This window comes from Pongo pygmaeus, chromosome 15, assembly GCF_028885625.2.
Source record: "Pongo pygmaeus isolate AG05252 chromosome 15, NHGRI_mPonPyg2-v2.0_pri, whole genome shotgun sequence".
NCBI classification, from domain to species: Eukaryota; Metazoa; Chordata; class Mammalia; order Primates; family Hominidae; genus Pongo; species Pongo pygmaeus.
Window position 1 is genome coordinate 16,922,170 of NC_072388.2, and position 12,302 is coordinate 16,934,471.

At 34.0% G+C, this 12,302-nt stretch overlaps 1 protein-coding gene across 6 annotated transcripts in view; it reads left to right on the forward strand.

The window, feature by feature from the left end:
• LOC129012641 (olfactory receptor 4N4C-like) overlaps positions 1 to 12,302 on the forward strand; it is a 136,436-nt gene that overhangs the window by 68,649 nt on the left and 55,485 nt on the right. For 4 of the 6 annotated variants that reach the window (XM_063651337.1, XM_063651339.1, XM_063651335.1 and 1 more), the window contains exon 2: positions 2,937 to 3,031. The exons of the other annotated variants lie outside the window; for them this stretch is intronic. The gene's annotated coding sequence lies outside the window, so the exon portion shown is untranslated. The remainder of the gene's footprint in view (positions 1 to 2,936; positions 3,032 to 12,302) is intronic. 6 annotated transcript variants of the gene reach the window in all.

Here is a 12,302-nt window from a genome sequence, read left to right on the forward strand (position 1 = left end):
ATCCATTTCCTCTAGATTTAGTAGTTTGTGTTCATAGAGTTGTTCCTAATAGTCTTGGAGGATATTCTGTATTTCTCGGATCATTTGTAATGTCACCTTTGTCATTTCTTAATGTGATTATTTGAATCTTCTCTCTCTCTCTGTTACTGTAGCTGGCATCCCATCAATCTTGTTTATCCTTTTAAGGAATCAACTTTTGGTTTGATTGATTCTTGGTATTAATTTTCTTGTCTATTTCATTCAGGTCTGCTCTGGATTTAGTTATTTTTTTTTCTGCTAGCTTTGTTTTAGTTTTTCTAGCTATCTTGTTGGATGCTAGGGTCATTAATTTGAGATATGTCTAACTTTTTGAGGTAATTGTTAAGTGCTATAAACTTTTCTCTTAACACTGCTTTTGCTGCATCCCAAGCAACTGATCCAAGAACAACTTATTCCCAGTCTATAGCAAAGGTTTTCAAACTCAAACATGTAGAATTACAAAATGTAGAGTTCACATCTTCTCTGGCTAAGATAATGTTGACTAATGAAAGTAATGGTAGATTGGAAAATCTGTTTGAGTTACTATACTTTCTTGTACCTAAGATAAAATACCCTTATGATGATTATTGTTAATCCTCTACAGAAACATGATGAAAAGAAGTTTTAGTCGAGCAGAGGAGATAGAAAGCAAGATCACAGGGGGTTGGGGAGTGAATATGAAATGAAGAAGTAGAGATTGACTATACTCCTTCATGTCACTTTGCACCCTCCAAAGTAAAAGGAATTTGATGTAATCAATTTTTCACCCATTGCTGGCTGGTTTTCTCAAAGATTGGTGCCATATTGAGGGCTTAGCATTGGTTTCTCATCGAGGCTGCATCTTCAGTGGCTCAGTGATTTGTCACCAACCTTGGTAAGATAATGCCTGTATTTTTTGGCTCGTGCATATTTTCCATTTATACAACTTTCTTTATATTCCCTTTTATAAGCTCTGAGGTGAATGAAATCAGAGCTGACTGACATTTTTAGATGACTCATTCTTTTCACCTAGCTGTTGAGTGCCTCCACTCTGGAGGGTACTCTCTAATGGGCACAGAGTTGAGAAACAAAGATCTGCATACTTTGTGCTTATTCTCATAGGCCCATACATAGATCTCCACCTCAAATTTCATTAAATCTAATTTTTCTGTATTTTGGGGGGCTTTTCTTAGTGAAGCTTTTTTACAACAATCGTTATTCTACACATATCCTTATCTATTTTGCATAGCAAGCTATTTCTGCCAACATTCAAAGTGGACAACTAAGTATATTGCCACCAAATCATCAGTTTACGAGGATTTCCTCACCACTGCATTCTATGGCTACCCTGGAGAGGCGTTAAGCTGCAGCATTAGTCAGTTTTTATCTTTTCTAAGTGTAGATTCAGACAATCCATTTGTGAGCCAAGCCTGAGGCTCTTTCTTCCTTTATTAGCTGGTTGTGTGAAATACCGTGAAGCCATAGGTATGAACTGAGGAAGAGATATTGTCACAATGAAGGCATGTTTGTATCTTACGGAAATGCTTTTTACTGTATCAAATAGTTTTCAATTCTTTCTATCAAGTGCCAGCAAGCTCCATATGAGATAGAATTTAATATTGGTAAGATAAGATTGGTTAATGATCAACTTGAAGATAATTACAAATATGGGCACTGTGCATATTTATAACAGTTGAGATTCTATTTTATTAAGAATTTCTATGATTTCTTCTCATATAATTAAGAAAGGTAAACAAAACTGGCATGGACAGGTGAAACTCAGTGTTAAATTTATCAGCACTTTAAAGAGAGCCCACCGTTGAAGCCAGTTTGAATGAAGTTCTAAATCGTATTTTCTTCCTATATAAAAGAGTTTTTCAGGCAAGTATTTAGCTATTTAATTTACATTTCACATGTGAAGTATAATAAAACAACCCCTCTTTTCCCCAGAACTCACATAAATCCTGCCTTTCAAACCCAGAAAATATTCTCAACTCAGCTTCTTTATGACACAAAAACTAATTGCAGTTGCACCTCATTTTCTGGAGCAAATAGCTATGAAGGCTTACAAATTAAAATTCTGTAAATTGCATTTCATATTGTGATTCCTTTTCATGAAGTTTTTGAGAGTTGTATTTGAAAAAATGGCCATAGAACAAAACAAAAGTCAAAATTAAAGCAAGATATTCGTCAAATATTTTATAAAATGGATTTTAAGAATTTTATTTTAGTACTGCCCAGCAGTACTCAAATAAGTCACACAGTATTAATACTAAATTAATTATGATACCAAATCCTGTGTTTAAACTGGGTTTACAACAAAGCAAGCTATATCCTGAGTAATGCTCGCCTTTTTGTTTAGGTCTTTGCTGCACTATATTCCAGGTAATGAATCCGCTTTAAATTCCTAATTCTTGGTTGTGTACTCTCTGAAAAAACACTGAATATCAAACTAAGGCTATTGGCCTATTTACATAATGTAAAGACCACTTGCTACATTTTGACAAGCTGGACTTCTTAAAAGTTGGCTATTTTTCAGCCAGTATCTCCTAGTGGATAATGACTGGATTATAGTGTTAATTGTGAGAGCAGTCTATGATATCTGTCACATGTGTTATCAATTGATTTAGCTCAGTAATACAAAACAGACATCTTTATTCTTTTTAAAAAGTGGAATTACATATACAGGTTCTGATTAGCATAGACATAGAATTTTACACACTTATTATTCACTTCAACGCAAAATCTAATTCACTGTTGAAACATTCTTAAATAAGACCACAGTAATGCAGATTGTGGTGAGTGGTGTTTAAGATGTTAATGGCTCATTATTATAGCAGTTCTTAAATAAAATAATAAATCTGTAGACAAATATGCATGTCTAATTAAGTCTCTTTTTTATATTTTATTTTATTGTATTTTATTAACATCTTTTCCAGTCCTGAAGATTTTCCTCAGAGAATTTTTCATCTCTTTGTTCCTGAGACTATATATTAGAGGATTGCAGAGAGGTGTTATCACAGAATAGAAAAAGGTAATGATTTTTTGCATTTTTACTGGGTGTCCTGATCCAGGACTAACATACGCCACCACGATGGAGCCATACAACAAGGTGACAACTGCCAAATGAGAAGCACAAGTGGAGAAAGCCTTTTGTTTGCCAGCCTCTGAGGGCATCCATATTACAGCCAGAATCACCAGAGCATAGGAACAAAGGATAAAGTGAAAGGTGCCAATCATGAAGATAGAATTGAATGTGGAGTAAACGAGCTGAGTGTTGATGTCTTCAGAACAGGACAGCATCATCAATGGGACAGCATCACAAACAAAATGGTTGATAATATTTGGGCCACAGTAGGATAGCTGTGAAATGAGAATAACTGAAGTTAGGAAGATTACAAAACCACATGACCATGCAAAGATGATGAGGCCAGTGCATACTTGTTTCGTCATGATGCATGGATAATGTAGAGGGTGGCAGATGGCAAGATACTTGTCAAAGGCCATGATGCAAAGGAAGAAGCCCTCATCATACCCCAAAGAGAAGACGAAGTAGAACTGTGCAAAACAACTCATGAAGGAGATGGACTTGCTTGTGGAGAGGAAGTTGGCCAGCATTTTAGGAACAGTTGTAGTAACATAACATATTTCCAGGAGAGAGAAATTTCCCAAGAGGGTGCACGTGGGAGTGTGAAGGTGCTGGTCCCACCACACAGCACAGACAATGGCTGCATTTCCCATCAGGGTGAGAGTACAGGTTACTGAGAAGAGACCGAAGTAGAGGAGTTGCATTTCTGGGCTTGAGGGAAAGCCCATGAGGATAAAGTAGCTAACAAAATTGATAGTTTCCATGCTGGACACATTCATTAGTCTGGAAGACATGGAGATGGCAGAGGTAATTGAAACATGAAATGGAGCATGCTGTTTCTTCTTGGAAACAACCAAAATTCTTTATCATGTATATTATAAAGTAGTAAACCATTAGACATTTGTTTAAACAACAAAACTGTGACTTTCATGACTCAATTCCTAGACGTATTTATTTTAATAAATCACAACAATAGAAAGGTGGGAAAATATGAATTATGGAGAGTTTTTTTTCTTGCTAAGAACACTAGACTTAAAACTGGGAATGCAAAGTTTTGTGATTCCAATAAATTACCTATATACAATGAGTCTACTCTTTCTTCTGTTTACCTGCATTATTGATACTATATTTATCTGGGTATGAAGTTCTTTCAACAGTACTACGAATACCTGATTCATTATTATTTATTAGTGATATAAAAATAAAATACAAAACCAAGATATTTAAAAATACTCTTTCTCAATATAGTGCCATGCCAAAGCACAAATAAATACATTCAATTTCAGCTACTCCAGGTTACTTGTAGTGTTTTAAAGTGGTAATAAGAAAGAACTCTTTCATTAGAGGCTATATGGTCTTTTATGCTGTTTCATGTATCTGTACCAATGTTTAGCATAAAAAATACATTCTTTTATTTTTAGGCAGCTGGATACACTATATGCTGTGAGGAAGTGTGCCATACTTTGGCCCTTAAATTGCTCTGACTAAATATTTTTATACGCTTCCAGATGAATGTATGAACTTCATATGCCCATTTTGACATTGACCTTAGGGAGAACAGCTGGTCTGCATGACAGTGGCCAAGTTCAACTTGCTTGTTATTTGTTAACCATGGTCAAGTCAGCTGCAGGAAAATAAGAAAGGCAGATAAAGTTTATATTATGAAAGTTTCCGTGTTTTTTTATTCACCGCTTTCTTCCACATGTTCCTTTTTCTTCCTTTGACCTTTGGTGTTATTTTGCATCTCACTGTGGTGGTTCTCTGAGGCCTTTCCTATCTAGGCAAATCTGAAACATGAAACTTTTCCCCTGATTACTCTCCGGTTAACTTCTAGCCCAAATAACAACAAAAACAAGAAAAAGTCATATGAGCTGAAGATTTTTGTTTCTTAAATAATAACTAATTTGTGTAATACCAAATCTTATTAATGTAATGGAACTGAAAATCAGTATTTGGGCTTGAGAAAGAAAATATTGCTGGAAAGAGAAATATGCCATATTTCTTCTGCTCATCAAGTAACAAAAATTACCAAAATATACCCTTCTCCAGCAATTCATCAGTTCATATACATCTTCACTTGAAATACTATTCTTTTTGTATATATGGCTATTCCTATTTTAAAGGGATAAGAACCATAATTGAAAAATATCTTCCAGAATTCAGGGAAACAAGAAGAAAAACTTATATTTTTCAGCTTCATTCTTTTTTTTTATTCAAGTATTTATTAAAATATCCCCCCACCTATACTAACATTCCCAAATCAACATTTAAAATATTGTGTTGCTGATGATACACAAGTTTTGCTTCATTCTTTGCCAGCATTTCATTCTGAGATATATTCTTAGTTTTCTCAAAGACAAGAAGAAAACATTTTCTATGATTTTTGCAAAAAAACTGGGTGACTCACATGTTATATACTTCCCAGTCGCTCTTTGAGTGAATGCTGAGAAGGTCAGGTACAGGAGACAAAATATTATTCCACAGAGCCAAAGACATGTGAAGAACTTCCAAGAAATTGCATGATCCTGTTTGTAATCTCTCATGGGTTGCAAAAAGTAAACCCTAAAAGACTTTCCCCACCTTCAAAGGATATATTAATGGTCGAAATGCAAGCTCAAGTGAGTGTGTTATATATCTATTTACTTGCATCATAGCGTTTTGGGACTTGGCGCTCTGTCTCTCTTGTGATATTTTGATAGTGTTTGTTTAAAAGAGGATATCATTTTGAATTTTCACAATCAAAAGCCAGTTCTTACTATGTCCTAAATAATAGTGAAAATGTAGAAGCAGATCTTTTCTTTTTTCTTTCATGTCCATGTATTGTCAAAGCTTCCTGAGGAATAATTAAGTAGTGAAAGGGATTGTCATTATAGCTACAGTGGTAAGCTTTACCATAATACTCCCTATATCTATTTTGAAGAAAAAGAAATCATTCTCTGGTCATCAAATATTTGTACCTGCAGAGTTATTAGAGATATTTGAGTTGAATTTTGTGTAGAGCACAAGAAATTTAATTGGCATTTAGTTATTCCACAAATATTTACTGAATGCCTACTGTATACTTAAACATACACTATATATATTTTTAATTTTTTGAGGAACCTCCATATGGTTTTTCATAATGACTGTACTAATTTACATTACCACCAACAGTGTATAAACGTTCCCTTCTCTCTGCATTCTCACCAACTATTGCCATCTTTTGTCTGTTTGATCATGAACATTCTGATTGGGCTGAGGTGCTATCTCATTGTGGTTTTGATTTACATTTACCTGATGATCAGTGATGCTGAGGACTTTTTCATAGGCTTTTTGGTCATTTGCATGTCATATTTTAAAAAATGTCTAGTCAGGTTTTTTTTGCCTGACTTTTAAATTGAATTATTGGTGGTGGTGGTGTTTTTTGCTATTGAGTTGCTTGAGTTCCTCATATATTTTGAATATTTACCCCTTATCATATGTATAGTTTGCAAAAATTTTCTCCCATTCTGTAGGTCATTTTTTGGTTTTGTTGTTTCTTTTGAGCAGAAGCTTTTTATTTTGATGTAACCTCATTTGTATATTTCTGCTTTTCTTGCCTTAGCTTTTGCCTACATCACTGTTGTGTAGTTTTTCTCTTATGTTTTCCGTTCTAGTAGTTTTGCAGCTTTGGGTCTTATGTTTCAGTGTTTAAACTATTTTTAGTTGATTTTTTGTATATGGTATGAAATAAGGGTATAAGTTCATTCTTCTCCATATAGATACCCAGTTTTCTCAATACCATTTATTGAAAAGACTCTTCTTTCCTCATTGTGTGTTCTTGGCAGCTTTGTCAAAATATTAGGTGACTGTGTATCACCTGTGGATTAATTTCTGGGCTCTGTATTCTATTCCATTGGTTTATGCATCTTTTTTTATGCCAGTATCATGCTGTTTTGGTTACTATAGCTTTACATATACTTTGAGGTCAGGTAGTAGGATGCCTCCAACTTTGTTCTTTTGGGTCAAGACTGCTTTGGCTATTCAAGGTCTTTTTTAGGTTCCATACAAATTTTAGGATTGTTGTTTCTATTTCTGTGAAGGATGTCATTGGTATTTTGATAAATCCATAGATTGTTTTGGGTAGTGTGAACATTTTAACAGTATTAATTATTTGAATCCATGAATGCAGGATTATCTTTCCATTTATTTCTGTCTTCAAAATTTTTCATAAATGTTTTATGGCTTTATTGTAGATATCTTTCACATCCTTGGTTAAATTGATTCCTAAGAATTATATTTTTTTATTTTGGAGCTATTGTAAATAAGATTGTTGTCTTGAATTCTTTTCAGACAGTTGATTATTGCCACATAAAAGTGCTACTGATTTTTGTATGTTGATTTTGTATTCTGCAACTTTACTGTATTCATTTATCACTTCTAAGAGTTGTCTTGATAATGTTTTTATGTTTGTCTCTATATAAGGTCATGTCATCTGCAATGAGAAACAATTTGACTACTTCTTTTCCAATTCGAATGCCTTTTATTTCTTTCTCTTGCTGATTCTCTGGCCAAAACTTCAGTACTATATTAAATAGGTGTTGTGAAAGTGAGCATCCTTGTCTTTTTTCAGTTCTTAGAAGAAGGACTTTGTTTTTCCTACGTCAGTATGATTTCCACTGTGAGTTTCTGATATGTGGCCTTCATTATGTTGAGGTATGCTCCTTCTATGCCTAAAGTTGTTTAATTTTTATCATGAAGCAATGATAAATTTTATCAGATTTTTTTTTGCATCTATTGAAATGATCATACAGTTTTTGGCTTTTATTCTATTGGTGTAATGTATCAAAGTTTTTGATCATTTATACTGAATCACCCTTGCATTCCTGGAATAAAACCCACTTGGTTGTGGTGAACTGTTTTTTTAATGTGTTGTTGGATTCAGTTTGCTAGTATTTTGTTGAGAATTTTTGCATCTATGGTCAAGTTATTGCCTTGTAGTTTCTCTCTTTCATTCTTTCTTTCTTTCCTCCTTTCTTCCTTTTTCTCTCTCTCTCTTTCGCTTCCCCTTCCTTCCTTCCTTCCTTTTCTTTCTTTCTTTTGAGTTTCGCTCTTGTTGCTCAGGCTTGAGTGCAATGGTGCCATCTCGGCTCATTGCAACCTCCGCCTGCTTGGTCCAAGTGATTCTTCTGCCTCAGCCTCCCGAGTAGCTGGGATTACAGATGCCCACCACCATGCCCAGCTATTTTTTTTTTTGTATTTTTAGTAGAGATGGGGTTTCATCATGTTGGCTAGGCTGGTCTTGAATTCCTGACTTCAGTTGATCCACCTGCCTCGGCCTCCCAAAGTGCTGGGATTACAGGTGTGAGCCACCATGCCTGGCCTTTTCTTTCTTTTTTTTTAATTTATTTTAAACTTTGGTATGTACGTGGTAGGTGTATATATTTATTGAGTACATGAGATACTTAGATACAGGCATGCAGTGCATAATAATCACATAATGGTAAATGGGGTATCCATTCCCCTCAAGCATTTTTGTCCTTTGGGTTACAAACAATTCAATTATATTCTTTTAGTTACTTTAAAATGTACAATTAAATTGTGATTGACAATAGTCACCCTCTTGTGCTGTTAAATACTAGATTTTATTCATTCTTTCTAACTACTTTTTGTGCCCATTAACCATCCTTACCTGTCCTCCCATCCCCCCAACCACTATCTTTCTCACTTTCTGGTAACTTTCCTTCTACTCTATATCTCCATGAGTTCAATTGTTTTAATTTTTAGCTCCCATAAATAAATGACAACAAACAAAGTAGGATTTATCACAGGGATGCAAGAATGGTTCAATATGTGCACATCAATCAATATGATAAACAATCAACAGTATGAAGGAGAATAACATATGATCATTTCAACTGACGCTGAAAAACTTGATAAAGTTCAACATTCATTCATCATAACAATTCTAAAAAACTCGGTATAGAAGGAACAAACTGCAACATAATAAAAGCCATATATGACAGACCCACAGATAGAATTTTGCTGAATGGAGAGAAACTGAAAAGCTTTAATATCTGGAGCACAAGAAGAATGCCAACTTTTACCGCTTTATTTACTATAGTACTAGAAGTCCTAGCTAAAGCAGTCAGACAAGAGAAGGAAATGAAAGGCATCCAAATTAGAAAGGAAGAAGTCAAATTATCCTTGTTTGCAGACGATGTGATCTTATATTTGGAAAGACCTAAAAACTCCACAAAAACACTATTAGAACTGATAAATTTAGTAAAGTTGCAGGATACAAAATCAACATAAATGTCAGTAGCATTTCCATATGTCAACAGTGAACTGTCTGAAAAACAAGTCAAGAAAGTAATCCCATTTACAATAGCTACAAATAAAATTAAATACCTAGGTATTAACCAAAAAAGTGAAAATCTCTACAATGAAAACTATAAAACATTGTAAAACATTGATGAAAGAATCTAAAGAAGACACATAGAAATGGAAAGATATTCCAAAACAGTCATTGTTAAAATGTTATACTACCAAAAGCAATCTACAGATTCAACCTCTATCAAAATACCAATGCCATTCTTCACAGAAATAGAAAAAAACAATCCTAAAATTGATATGGAAGCCCAAATGACCTAGAATACCCAGAGCTATCCTGAACAAATAAACCAAAACTGGATGAATCACATTACCTGACTTTAAACTACACTATAGAGCTATGGTAACTAAAACAGCATGATACTGGCATAAAAAACAGACCCACATGTCAATGGAACAGAATAGAGAACCAAGAAGCAAATCTGTACATCAACAGTGAACTCATTTTCTACAAAAGTGCCAAGAACGTACATTGAGGAAAGAACAGTCTCTTCAATAAATGGTGCTGGGAAAACTGGATATCCATATGCAGAAGAATGAAACAAGACCCCTATCTCTTGGCATATACAAAAATCAAATTAAAATGGATTAAAGGCTTAAATCTAAGACCTCAAAAAATTAAACTACTAAAAGAAAACATTGGGGGAAACTCTCTTAGATATTGGTCTGGGCAAAGATTTATTGAGCAATACTCGATGAACACAGGCCACCAAAGCAAAAACGGAAAAGTGGGACCACATCCAGTTAAAAAGCTTCTGCACATCCAAGGAAAAGCAATCAACAATGTGAATATTCAATCCACAGAATGGGAGAAAATATTTGCAAACTACCCATCTGACAAGGGATTAATAACCAGGAAACAACTCTATAGGAAAGAAACCTAATAATTTAATTTAAAAATGGGCAAAGGATCTGAATAGAGATTTCTCAAAAGACAATACAAATAGCAAACAGATATATAAAAAGGTGCTCAACACCACTGATCATCAGAGAAATGTACCTCAAAGCTACAATGAGATATCATCTCACCCCATTTAAAATGGCTTTTATCCAAAGACAGGCAAAAATAAATGCTGGTGAGGAAGAGGAGAAAAGGGAACTCTCATACTCTGTCAGTGGGAATGTGAATTAGTACAACCACTATGGAAAACAGTTTGGAAATTCCCCCAAATATTAAATATAGAGCTACTTTATGATCTTGCAACCTCATTGCTAGATGTAGACCCAAAAGAAAAAATAACAGTATATCAAAGAGTTATCTGCATTCTCATGTTTGTTTTAGCTTTGTTCACAATAGCCAAGATCTGGAAACAACCTAAGTTTCCATCAATAGATGAATGAATAAAGAAAATGTGGTACATACATATACAATAGAGTACTATTCAGCCATAAAAAGAATGAGATCATTTGCAACAACATGGATGGAAATGGGGATTATTGTGTTAGGTGAAATAAGCCAGGCACAGATAGACAAACTTCCCATATTCTCACTTATTTGTCAGAACTAAAAATTAAAACAATTGAATCATGCAGATAAAAAGTACAATGATGGTTACCAAAAACTGAGAAGGATGGTGAAGGTGTGGGATGGGGAAAAATGGGGATAGTTATGGGTACAAAAAATACAAAGAATAAATAATATCTAGTATTTGATAGCACAAAAGGGTGATTATAGTCAATAATGATTTAATTGTCATTTAAAAATAACCAAAAGAATATAATTGGATTGTTTGTAACACAAAGGATAAAAGCTTGAGGGGATGAATACCCCAATTACCACGATGTGATTATTATGTATTATATGCCTGTACCCAAATATCTCATAATCTATAAATATATACACATACTATGTACCCAAAGAAATAAAAAATAACAGAACAAAACAAAAAACACTGTTTAGCAAGCCCAGCTAAGGGTCATCTGACTCTAGCAAATGTGATTTTATTTAACTTACTATATACGAATTATAGAATCTCAGACATTGTATAATTACTTATAGCTAGATGTTATAGAAAACTGCTAAATTGTATCTTTTTAGTGTGGTAGAAAAGATAACCCCAAAGATTAAGGTCATATTGCTCCTTTTTAGAGCTGTATGAAAGAATATTAATATTTTTGTCATGTTGATATTTTTTAACTTTTAAGTTCAGAGGTACACGTGAAGGTTTGTTACATGGGTAAATCTGTGTCATGAGACATTAACTGGATTACGTCTAATTTAACAATTTTATTTTAGTGTTCATTTTTTGCTCTAATTATGTAAAATTACACTTTTCGTATTCTTTTTTGAATATGGGCTTTTTTGAATACGGGTTTTGAATATGGGCTTTGTTATCCTGCTATCCCTCATTAATTAGTTAAATACAGTTTTTGATGTGTTCAATATGTATTTGAGAATTATGTTTCATGATATTTAAAAATTAGACTTTGACAGTCAGTCTATAAAAAATTAAATTACTAATGACAACAGCTGTGTTTTCTGGATACGATCCATGAATAAATGCCAGTAGGTAAGCTGCTTGAGGTTTTAAGAGATCAGGTGTTGTGTCAAGACTCTATATTACTTTAAAGGATAAATACCAAGCTATCCCTGGAATTATCCCAGAGATAAATACCTTAGGTTGGTATTTATCCTTCAGCTTCTGCTACTTCAAGGAGCATGGTTGAGATAAAAACCAGTGAGAATCTTCTTCAGATACAGACTGAGGCATGGAAAATGGATGGCATATACAAACAAATCAATGACAAATTACAAATCAATCAATCCAAAGTAAGTAAAATAAGTGGGTTCTGTTATGCAACAGGTCTAATTGCTTCAGAGCCTGCAGGTCCCAAGGTCAACTTCCTAGCAAGAACTAAATTTAAT